Raw genomic sequence first — 9,421 nt, 5'->3', positions numbered from 1 at the left:
TTGGTGAAGATGAAGATAACTTTGACTGGCAGTTTCTTGAGCATGATGTTGGTGATGTTGTCGATGCCAGAGCTTTTCCTGTTCTTGAGTTTCTTGATAATAGCTAGGACTTCTGAAGGTAAGGTTGGAATGATGTTGTCAATGCGTGGGCTTGTAGGAAAAGTGGAATGAAAGTGTTGAACAGTGCTCTCAGTGACAGTGTCGTGAATGTTGTTTGTGCGAAATTGAGATTCCAGATGCTGCGCTAAAAGTTCTGCTTTCTCAATTTCGGTGTAATGGATCCCTTGAGCCCCTTTAAGGGGCGGAATGTTGTTGCGGCATTTCGTATACCTTTTAATGACTCTCCATAGCGAGTTGTCGTCTGTGGAGAGGTTTTGAAGGTACCTGGTCCAGCTGTGTTGTGCCTGTGTGTTGAGTAGAGACCTGACCTCATCGCAGAGTCTGTTGAATCGCTGTTTGTCCTCGCGGTTGCGGGACTTCTGGAATTGTCGTCTGGCTGCGTTTCGTCGTTTGATGAGAAGTCTGAGTTCTGGGCTTCGATAAGTGTGCCCCTTCGGCACAGGCTTTCTAGCTGCTGAGTAGGCCTGAGTAATATCATCAGTGAGGGTCTTGATTAAACTATCAATGTCATCGCTTGATTGTACTGTGGGGGTAGTGTAATGCATGTTGTTTAGAGTTTTGGCGAAGGCTCGCCAGTCGGTGCGAAAGACTCTTGTGTCTGGTGGAGTATAGTTGCTGACGTTCAGAATCAGTCTAACCGGGTTGTGGTCAGAAGAGAGTTCGTCGTGCACAGAAATATCCAGCGGGACGCTGGTATTTCTGAGCAGGAAGAAATCCAGGATTCCAGTAGAACGGGCAGTATACCGTGTTGGTGTTTTAGGAGCTGCTATGTGTAGGTTCGCCGATTTGGCCAAGTTGAAAACTACACGTCCTATGTCGTTGGAATTGTAGCAGTTCCATGCGCGATGTCTAGCGTTAAGGTCTCCACCAATGATAACGTGTGTGCCAAGTGAGAGTAAGACCTGCAAGTCCATACGGACAAGTTGAGGGTTACGTGCGGGTGGAATGTACGTGGAGACAAAAATGTATGTTGTAATATTGCTTGTTATGAGTGAGATGGCTGAGGCCTCAATAGCTGAAAGCCGTGGAATTGGAACAGGGTTGTGAGGGATGCAGCGTTTAATAAGAAGTGCAGTGCCCCCGCCATGGGGGTTCTGAGCTGCAGCTGGTCTGTTGTATCTGTGTACAGCGTAGTTCTGTACAAAGATGGGTGATGAAGGGCCAAGGCGGTGCTCTTGTAGGAAGAAGATATCAGGGTCGTACTTATTTACAAAATCCCGAAGTTCATGAATTTTACGGGATAGTCCATTCGCATTCCATGTAAAAATATGCACACAGTTATTCAAATTATTCATTATTTACAGTGTTAGATCCAAATATGTCCTCACAAATGTTGAAGACAACAAATAGCTTATCAATCGCATTATTAGCTGCTTATAACTCTGGCAGCCTGGCACTAATTTTACTCATAACATTGCCTACTGATAGGCCTTTAAAAACACTGCTTAACTCTTTCAATAGTGCGAAAATGTCCATAATGGCGCTAAAGCCTCCCTCAGCAGAGGGCTTACAATTTTGAGCAAAGTCAACATGAGATTTAGTATTTTCAGTTTTATGAGGCTTAGTAAGTGGCTTGTTTACAGTATGTTCTGAATTAACAGTTTTAACACTTTTAACTGCCGCAGCATAAGTACGACTGTTTGATACATGAGCATTTTGAACATTGGTTTCGCTCTGCTTGGGAGCACTTAGGGTATTAGAACCAACATTTTTGTTTTTGACAGTATTATTGACAGGGAACTTAGGGCACCCCCTATAATTAGCAGTGTGCCCTGTTTGCAGGCAGTTGCAGCATTTGACTATATCAAGCCTTTTGGCTGAGCATTCAGCAGATTTGTGTGGCCCAGCACACTTTACACATCTAGGTTTAAATTTACAGTTATCTGAAGAATGGTGGAAGTGTTGGCAGTTGTGACACTGCACAACACTTCCGTTAGATTGGTAAGCAGTTACTTTAACATAAAAACCCAGGAGTTTGACAATGTCATACACCTGCTCAACACCAGGTGCATTGCTAATTTGGGCCTGATAGAGTGGCATAGGAACTCTGGTTCTTATTCTGTGCATTTGAGCGACTCGTCGAACCTTGAATCCTTCGTCTTGCAGCGCTTCACTTATTTCTTCTACTGGGCAGTCGATGGGCAATCCTCTGATAACTACCTTGATTGGTCTGTCATGTTTTGTGAGTATCACATAGTGATCCACTTTTTTAGAATCCAGGTAGCTCGTAACAATCTTGTGGTCATTTTCTGTAGCCGGGAAGATTTTCAGAAATTCCCCACTGACTTTGCCTACGAAGTCAGCTTTGCTGTCAGTTTTGAGTATTTTAACAAAGTCGCTAAATTTTATTTCAGGCTTTACCATGATAGGCCGAATTTTTGGCGACAGAGCCGGTGGTATGACATTATCAGAACCCTGTTGGGTGTCCATATCAATAATCACAACTTCATTATCATTACAATTATTTTCCATGTTTTCATTACCATCATTATTAGCACAAGACAATTTTTCAAATTTGTTAGCCAAAGGGAGATCAATATTATTTTTAACTAATTTAACAGGGCGGGAGGTATTCTTCGGAAGAATAAAACCCTCGTCATCCCTAATATCATTGATTGACCTTTTGACTCGTTTGACCGAGTTTTTTCTAGCCTTGGGCTTAGGTTTGTTGTCACTGTCGGTAATATTATTGGCATCAAGAACATTACATAAATTCAAAATATCAGAAATATCAGACAAATTAAGATTTCTATTGATTACATTTTCCTTAAATCTATTTACAAAACCAGGATCCAGACTACTAAAGAACTCGCACTTACCTGTGCATGCAGAAATAAGTCCTTCAGCAATAGCTCTGGTCTTTCTGTAATTTTCTTCCACGATCTGTTTCTGGGTGTCATCGGTCATAATCCGTAGGCTGTTTGCACAATATCTACCTTGTGAGTTAATATCCGCATTAATTTTGTCACAAAATTGCACGCAGGCGATATAATCACGAGGTCCGAAGTCCTCTTTATGAAGAATGTCACACCAGTTTCCACCTAAAACCGAGTTTCCATATTCGATGTAATCCTCCGAGAAATTAACAATTTGCCGGGCAGCCTTTTCCATGATTATCGCACTATTATCACCTTCACTCATGATGAGTGAAAAGAAATTCACAAATCACACGTTGCAGTATCACAAAACACACTGAAAAAACTTGTAATCACATAGCAATCGCCGTAATCCAGGAACGAAAAAAGCACGAGGTGAGTAGCGAACTCAAAATGGCGTCGAAAATGACACTCAGGAACACGAGGCACGGAGCGAAATCACATGCGTCCTACACGCACCAAGTACACCAGTCCGAGCTCCTTCCACTGCTTTGAACTCCCGGAGTCAAAGTTAGTGAAAGTAGTAATCCGACATTTGCCATCATATGTGACCTGCGCCGAAATAGCGGAACAACTAACAGATCGTGGATACAAAATTGAACGAGTCGACCAGCTAAAGAGACGACGAGACGGAGAAATAATTAATTTGCCATTATTTCTAGTCACGCTGGAAAAGAAAGAGAAAAGCAAAGAAATTTATTACGAAAAATTCATGCTCGGCATGAAGGTTGAAGTGGAGAGATATAAAGGAAGAGCAGGCCCCCTGCAGTGCTTCCGCTGTCAGGGCTTCCACCATGCTCAAAGTCACTGTAATCACGACGCTCGCTGTGTTAAATGCGGCGAAAAACATCAATCCTCTATGTGCACAAAATCCAAGGATACTCCTCCTAAGTGTGCCAATTGTAATGAAGTCGGGCACACTGCGAACTACAGAGGGTGCGTTAAGTTTCCCAAGCCTAAAGCTGCTGTGCAAAAATCTTACGCGGATAGATTTGTTACCAACAAATCATATTCAAGTGCACTCACTGCAGGACTGTCTCCCGAAAGTGTCACGGAAGCTAAGCAAATGCTTCATGAACTGAAAACTTTCGTTGCACTTATTAAGGACTCGGGGTTACCCCTACTTTTTAAACAACTAGCACATGATAAAAACACAACTGAAGATAGCACCGAAGAGGCAGCCAAATAATGGACAATCGGCCCACAAGTGTTACCCCAATTAAACTCTGCATCTGGAATGCAAATGAACTTAATACCAAATTTTTAGAATTTCAACATTTCATTCAAGAGCATGATGTGGACATTGCATTAGTTACAGAAACCCATGCACAAATGTGTCACCGGCTCAAAATTGCAAACTTTAGAGACTACAGATGTGATAGGACTAGTCATCGTGGTGGTGGTGTATGTATATATGTTAAAAATATCTTTTCTTCATGTTTAATTAGTGTATCAAGAAACTTTAATATGGAAGTTGTCACCGTATGTGTAGTACTACCTACTTTCAACAAATTGTATTTTACTGCGTGCTACAATCCTCCTAATAATAAGCTTACAGATTTAATTTTAAATAACCTCTTACCTTCCAACTTACCTACAATTCTAGCTGGAGATTTGAACGCTAAAAATGTTGCTTGGAACTGTCGAAGATCCAACTTAAATGGCAAAGTTTTACATAACTTTATTATCAATAATCCAGTTTCCATTTATGTGCCGGATGACTTCACCTATCGTCCGGAACGCATCGAATTTTCAGACATACTGGATATTGCACTTTCCACAACGACACTTCCTATGGTCTTAGACGTGAAAAATGAACTTTCCTCTGACCATCTTCCTGTACTGGCATATTTAGGAATCACAAAGACAATTAATGGAAAGTATCGCACCAAAGTTGATTGGACTCTTTTTCAAAACGTTCTAGTGACAAGCAATTTGGCTCTAGGTAATCTTAATGACACAAATGGCATCGATAAAGCAATCAGTGACGTAACGCAGTCCATCCAGGCGGCGATCACGGAGGCTACTGAACATCTCAGCGCTAAGGAAAATGCTTTTCGCCTCCCCCGGAGCACACGTGAAAAGATGCGGCAACGCAATAGGCTCTGCAAAGAATATCACCTGACATGGGACCCGCAAATCAAAAGCGCGATTAATCGACTTGGCAAAGAAATTAAATACGAAATTAATAACTTCAAAAATGAAATCTGGGCAGAAAAAAATCTCTAATCTCAATACTCAAGATGGCTCTCTTTGGAAAATTGTCAAAAATTTTAAAAATACTTACGCAACGAACAGACCCATTATGCACAATGGAAACCCAGCAATTACGAACGAAGAAAAAGCGAACTCCTTCGCTACACATCTGGAAGAACAATTCTCGCCTAACTTAACCCCTTGTGATGCAAAATTTGAACAAGATACTCTCATTAAAATTCAAGAATGGCTTAACTCCCCTACTGTTAATAACCTAATCCCGCTCACTACTCCGGCAGAAGTATCTACAATAATGAAGAAACTCAAACCCAGAAAAGCTCCAGGAATTGATGGAATTACTAATCAATCTATTAAATTACTGCCTCTTAACTTCATCTGCAAAATCACCAGTATCTTTAATGCAGCACTGACTAACTGTTATTTTCCTACCGCATGGAAAACTGCAAAAATTGTCATGATCCCAAAGCCGGGAAAAAATCACACCCAGACCGATGGTTACAGGCCAATTAGCCTCCTGCCGGTCCTCAGTAAAATTTTCGAGCGCATCATACTCTCCAGAATCCAACACCACCTGGATGCACTTCCTCCGGAGCAATTCGGATTTAGAACAAATCTCTCTACTACTAAACAACTGGTACGCATTATCTAATTCGCAGGCTCGGCTCTGCATAACAGACAAAATGTGGCTATCCTCATGTTGGACGTGGCGAAAGCCTTCGACCGCGTCTGGCATGAGGGATTAATTATCAAACTAATGAGCTACAACTTTGAACCCGAACTACTTCGCATCCTTCACTCGTTCATCACTGAGAGGAACTTTAAAGTCTGTGTCAACGATGCTCTCTCCACTGAAAGGAAAATTAAAAGCGGCATCCCTCAAGGCAGTGTTTTGGGACCTGTAAAGTATATTTTCTACGCTGCTGATTTTCCCAAAATTAGCTCTACCAACTCCATCCTTGCCTGCTATGCCGACGACACGGCTATTGCCGTGAAATCAGCTAACCTCAACCACGCCATCAAAGTCCTACAGAACTTCACCCCATCCATCGAAAACTGGTGTAGCAAATGGAAGATCAAAATTAATGCAAGTAAATCACAACTATTGCTCATCAGAAGAAGAAAATGAAACCGCCCTGTAAATAACAACCTTTTCCTGTTTAATGAAATTGTTCCCATAGTTCGCCAGGTCAAATACCTCGGGGTCACTATTAATGATAAGCTTACCTGGACACCGCACATTAACAATGTCAGGAATCAAGCCCTGAAAGTCATTAATTGTCTCCTACCCATCTTAGGAAAATACTCCAATCTTGATCTACGCAAGAAACGACTTATCTACTTGACTGCTGTGAGACCATCCTCACATATGCATCTCCTGCATGGACTGCGGCAAAACCTGCCGACATTAATAAACTGCAAATTGTGCAAAATAAATTCTTGAGAATCGCTACAAACGCCCCTTACTATGTGAGGAACTCTGTGTTGCATAGTGATCTACGTATTGACACCTTAAAAGATTTCCTGCACAAGAGCAACGAAAACTTTTTTCAAAAAGCATTTAACTGCAGTCAGTTAAACTTTTTTCAAACCTTAAACTATGAAATCCTTGCAGAAGACCAATTTCTACGTCCGTTTGCTGCATTTTCATTAAATGCCGACGATAATCATCCTACTTAATCTCCCAAAACTAAGGCTCCTATAAACCAGGCTGAATCATCAGGCATTCGCTCTCCCAAGTGGGAGATTTAATGGCGGCTGAGTGGTTAAGGTGCAACAATTTTTTGTGTTTTTTTTGTGTAAAATGGGCGGATGTACAGCTATTAATTGTTCAAATCATTCACGGAAAGGTCATACATTGGTAAAATTTCCTAAAAATGAAGAAAGAAGAAAAATATGGGTAAATAATTGCCGAAGAGACAATTGGAAACCTGGTCCAGGCGCTGAACTTTGCTTAGTAAGTATAATGTTAATTACGCCTTCATTTAGAGTTTATATCTTCTCTGATGTTTATAATGTGCAAGTAAAGTGAAATTCTTGTGTACAATAACCTGAGTATCTGCTAATTTCTGTAATAATAGCTATAATTAAATTAATCTAGGGTTAATGTACCCGTCGCCAAACATCGCCAATGTAGATGTTTTGAATATGGAAAAGAAATTTCTCTTCTAATATAAAGCGCGGATTTTGTTTTCCTGTGCTAATTGTGGAATTTATACTAATGTAACATGAAAATCATTAGCATATTGAAATTTATTAAAAAATAAATAATAATTTGGAAAGTCAAGATAAAATCTGAATGTTTGCTAAAGATATATGTAACATTATACTATAGTTGCAATATCGTTGGAATGATATATAATTTTTTCTTTATTTTATAATCACTATTGTTAAAAAGTTAGATGAGTTGTTTATGCACGGTGCCCACTACTGTTTCTTGGTTAAAATAACTTCCAGAATTTTCATCTGAAGTCAATAGAATAAATTGAATAGTGTGAGGCAAAATATATATAATCTGACTTCAATAATTGCAAGGATTGTGCAAGTTTATTTATAATCACAGTATTATACAATTTGGCAATGGAGTAAAGATTTAGAAATGAATGCAACAATTCAAATTAGTATTTTCTTGTTTCTAATTATAGAAATATAGTCTATTTTCCAGTATAAAAGTTTTACTTAAAAGTATGGGAAAGCAGATTTGTTTCATGCATGATCTTTATAATACTGGTATGAAATGAATGAATTTTAATCTGTAAACAATTTTTTGTTAATATTGAAATGCGTTTCTTTGGGTACATTTTTAGGCACTTGTGGATCATGTCAGACAACATGCAATAGAAAAAAGATGTCCGTGTGCATAAATTTTCCCATTGTGTTACTTCATTTTATCTAAATTTCAAGGATAATTCTTTTCATTTTTATATGGCATGTTATCAGTATAAAGGCTAGTGAAAATAAATTGGTATGTGTATCTGTTTTTGAAGTGTAATGCTTAAATAAAAAGATGGTGTGTGTTTCTTCATTTAAACAAAATTTCAAGGATAGTATTTTTCAGTGTTGTACGGTTTGTTATTTCTCAATGTAAAGTGTAACAAGGGGAAAAAAAACTGGTATGGTATATCTGTTTTTTAAGCATGATAATTTTATTTATTTCTTTAGTGATGCATATATATAGAGAGAAGGTGTTTGGTCCAACTGAAGTTATAATAAATCTAATTTTACTAGATCTCTCCCTCCCCTCAGGTGTAGAAAATTTTCAAGTGCAGAAAGTTTATTTGCAGAATTAATTCATTTCTGATAAACTTATTATCATTAATTTTTTATATAACATGTTATTAAGTTACACATTTGACTACTGTGTAATAAAATTGTATTTAGGGCAAAAAATTAACTATAATTTTGCATCTGGTGACTAATATCATATGCTTCTAAGAATATTACTTTAACTTTTTCCATAATTTTTGTATTTCAGGAACATGAAACTGTTATTTTGATATACTTAAATAATAAAAGTGTGTATCTGAATCAATTAATGGATACAAATATTTTACAGTTATTTTTATAAGATATTTGCCATATCGCTTCTAATAATTCATAAAGTATGTTAAAATATAGGTAAATAATTTGGTGCAGAATTCAAATTTAGGGTTTAAAATATAGTGAATCATAAGACTAAATGATTTTTATTGTCATGATTTGCCTGGGCTTAAGAATGTACTTTTCGCCCGGTGGAAATTGTCATCAAACTGTCCTGAACAGGCTTTTTGTTGATAATAACTTCCAGGCTTATCAGTACCTCCTTTTGAGTGGAGGGTATGCAAATATAGTACCCAATTTAAATTACATTGTGATTGTAATAATATTGTGTAATGAAATAAGTGATTATAATTACAATTTAGGTAATTGCATTGTAATTATATTACATTGTATCTGTGAACTCTTAATTTCATTACTTTATGCAATTATGTTGTAAGTGCATAATCTAATTGCAATAATATAATCTATTCGCAATTACAAAATAATTATAAATGCAGTTACATCTTAAATAGAGGCCATTTTAATACTTTTAAATTTTCGCAAGATAACTTCCCATTAAGGTTCATTTGGAGGAAACTATGCAAATATTAAAAAAGAAGTTATGCTAAATTTACATATTTTGTACGGTACTTTCTTGTTATAATGCTGTTCAATATATCTTCAATACTTTT

General features: G+C 37.9%; 1 long non-coding RNA gene across 1 annotated transcript; it reads left to right on the top strand.

Moving 5' to 3' along the window:
- The first annotated feature begins 6,950 nt into the window (after positions 1-6,950).
- LOC146999264 (uncharacterized) lies at positions 6,951-8,797 on the top strand. The gene is made up of 2 exons (XR_015039592.1): positions 6,951-7,167; positions 8,018-8,797. It is a non-coding gene; the product is annotated as an uncharacterized LOC146999264 (long non-coding RNA).
- The last annotated feature ends 624 nt before the right edge of the window (positions 8,798-9,421 follow it).

Source organism: Stegodyphus dumicola, chromosome 1 (assembly GCF_044657685.1).
Source record: "Stegodyphus dumicola isolate Sdum_Otavi_A_Nest chromosome 1, ASM4465768v1".
NCBI lineage: Eukaryota > Metazoa > Arthropoda > Arachnida > Araneae > Eresidae > Stegodyphus > Stegodyphus dumicola.
The sequence above is the reverse complement of the archived record's forward strand: the minus strand, read 5'-3'. Positions and strand labels throughout refer to the sequence as shown.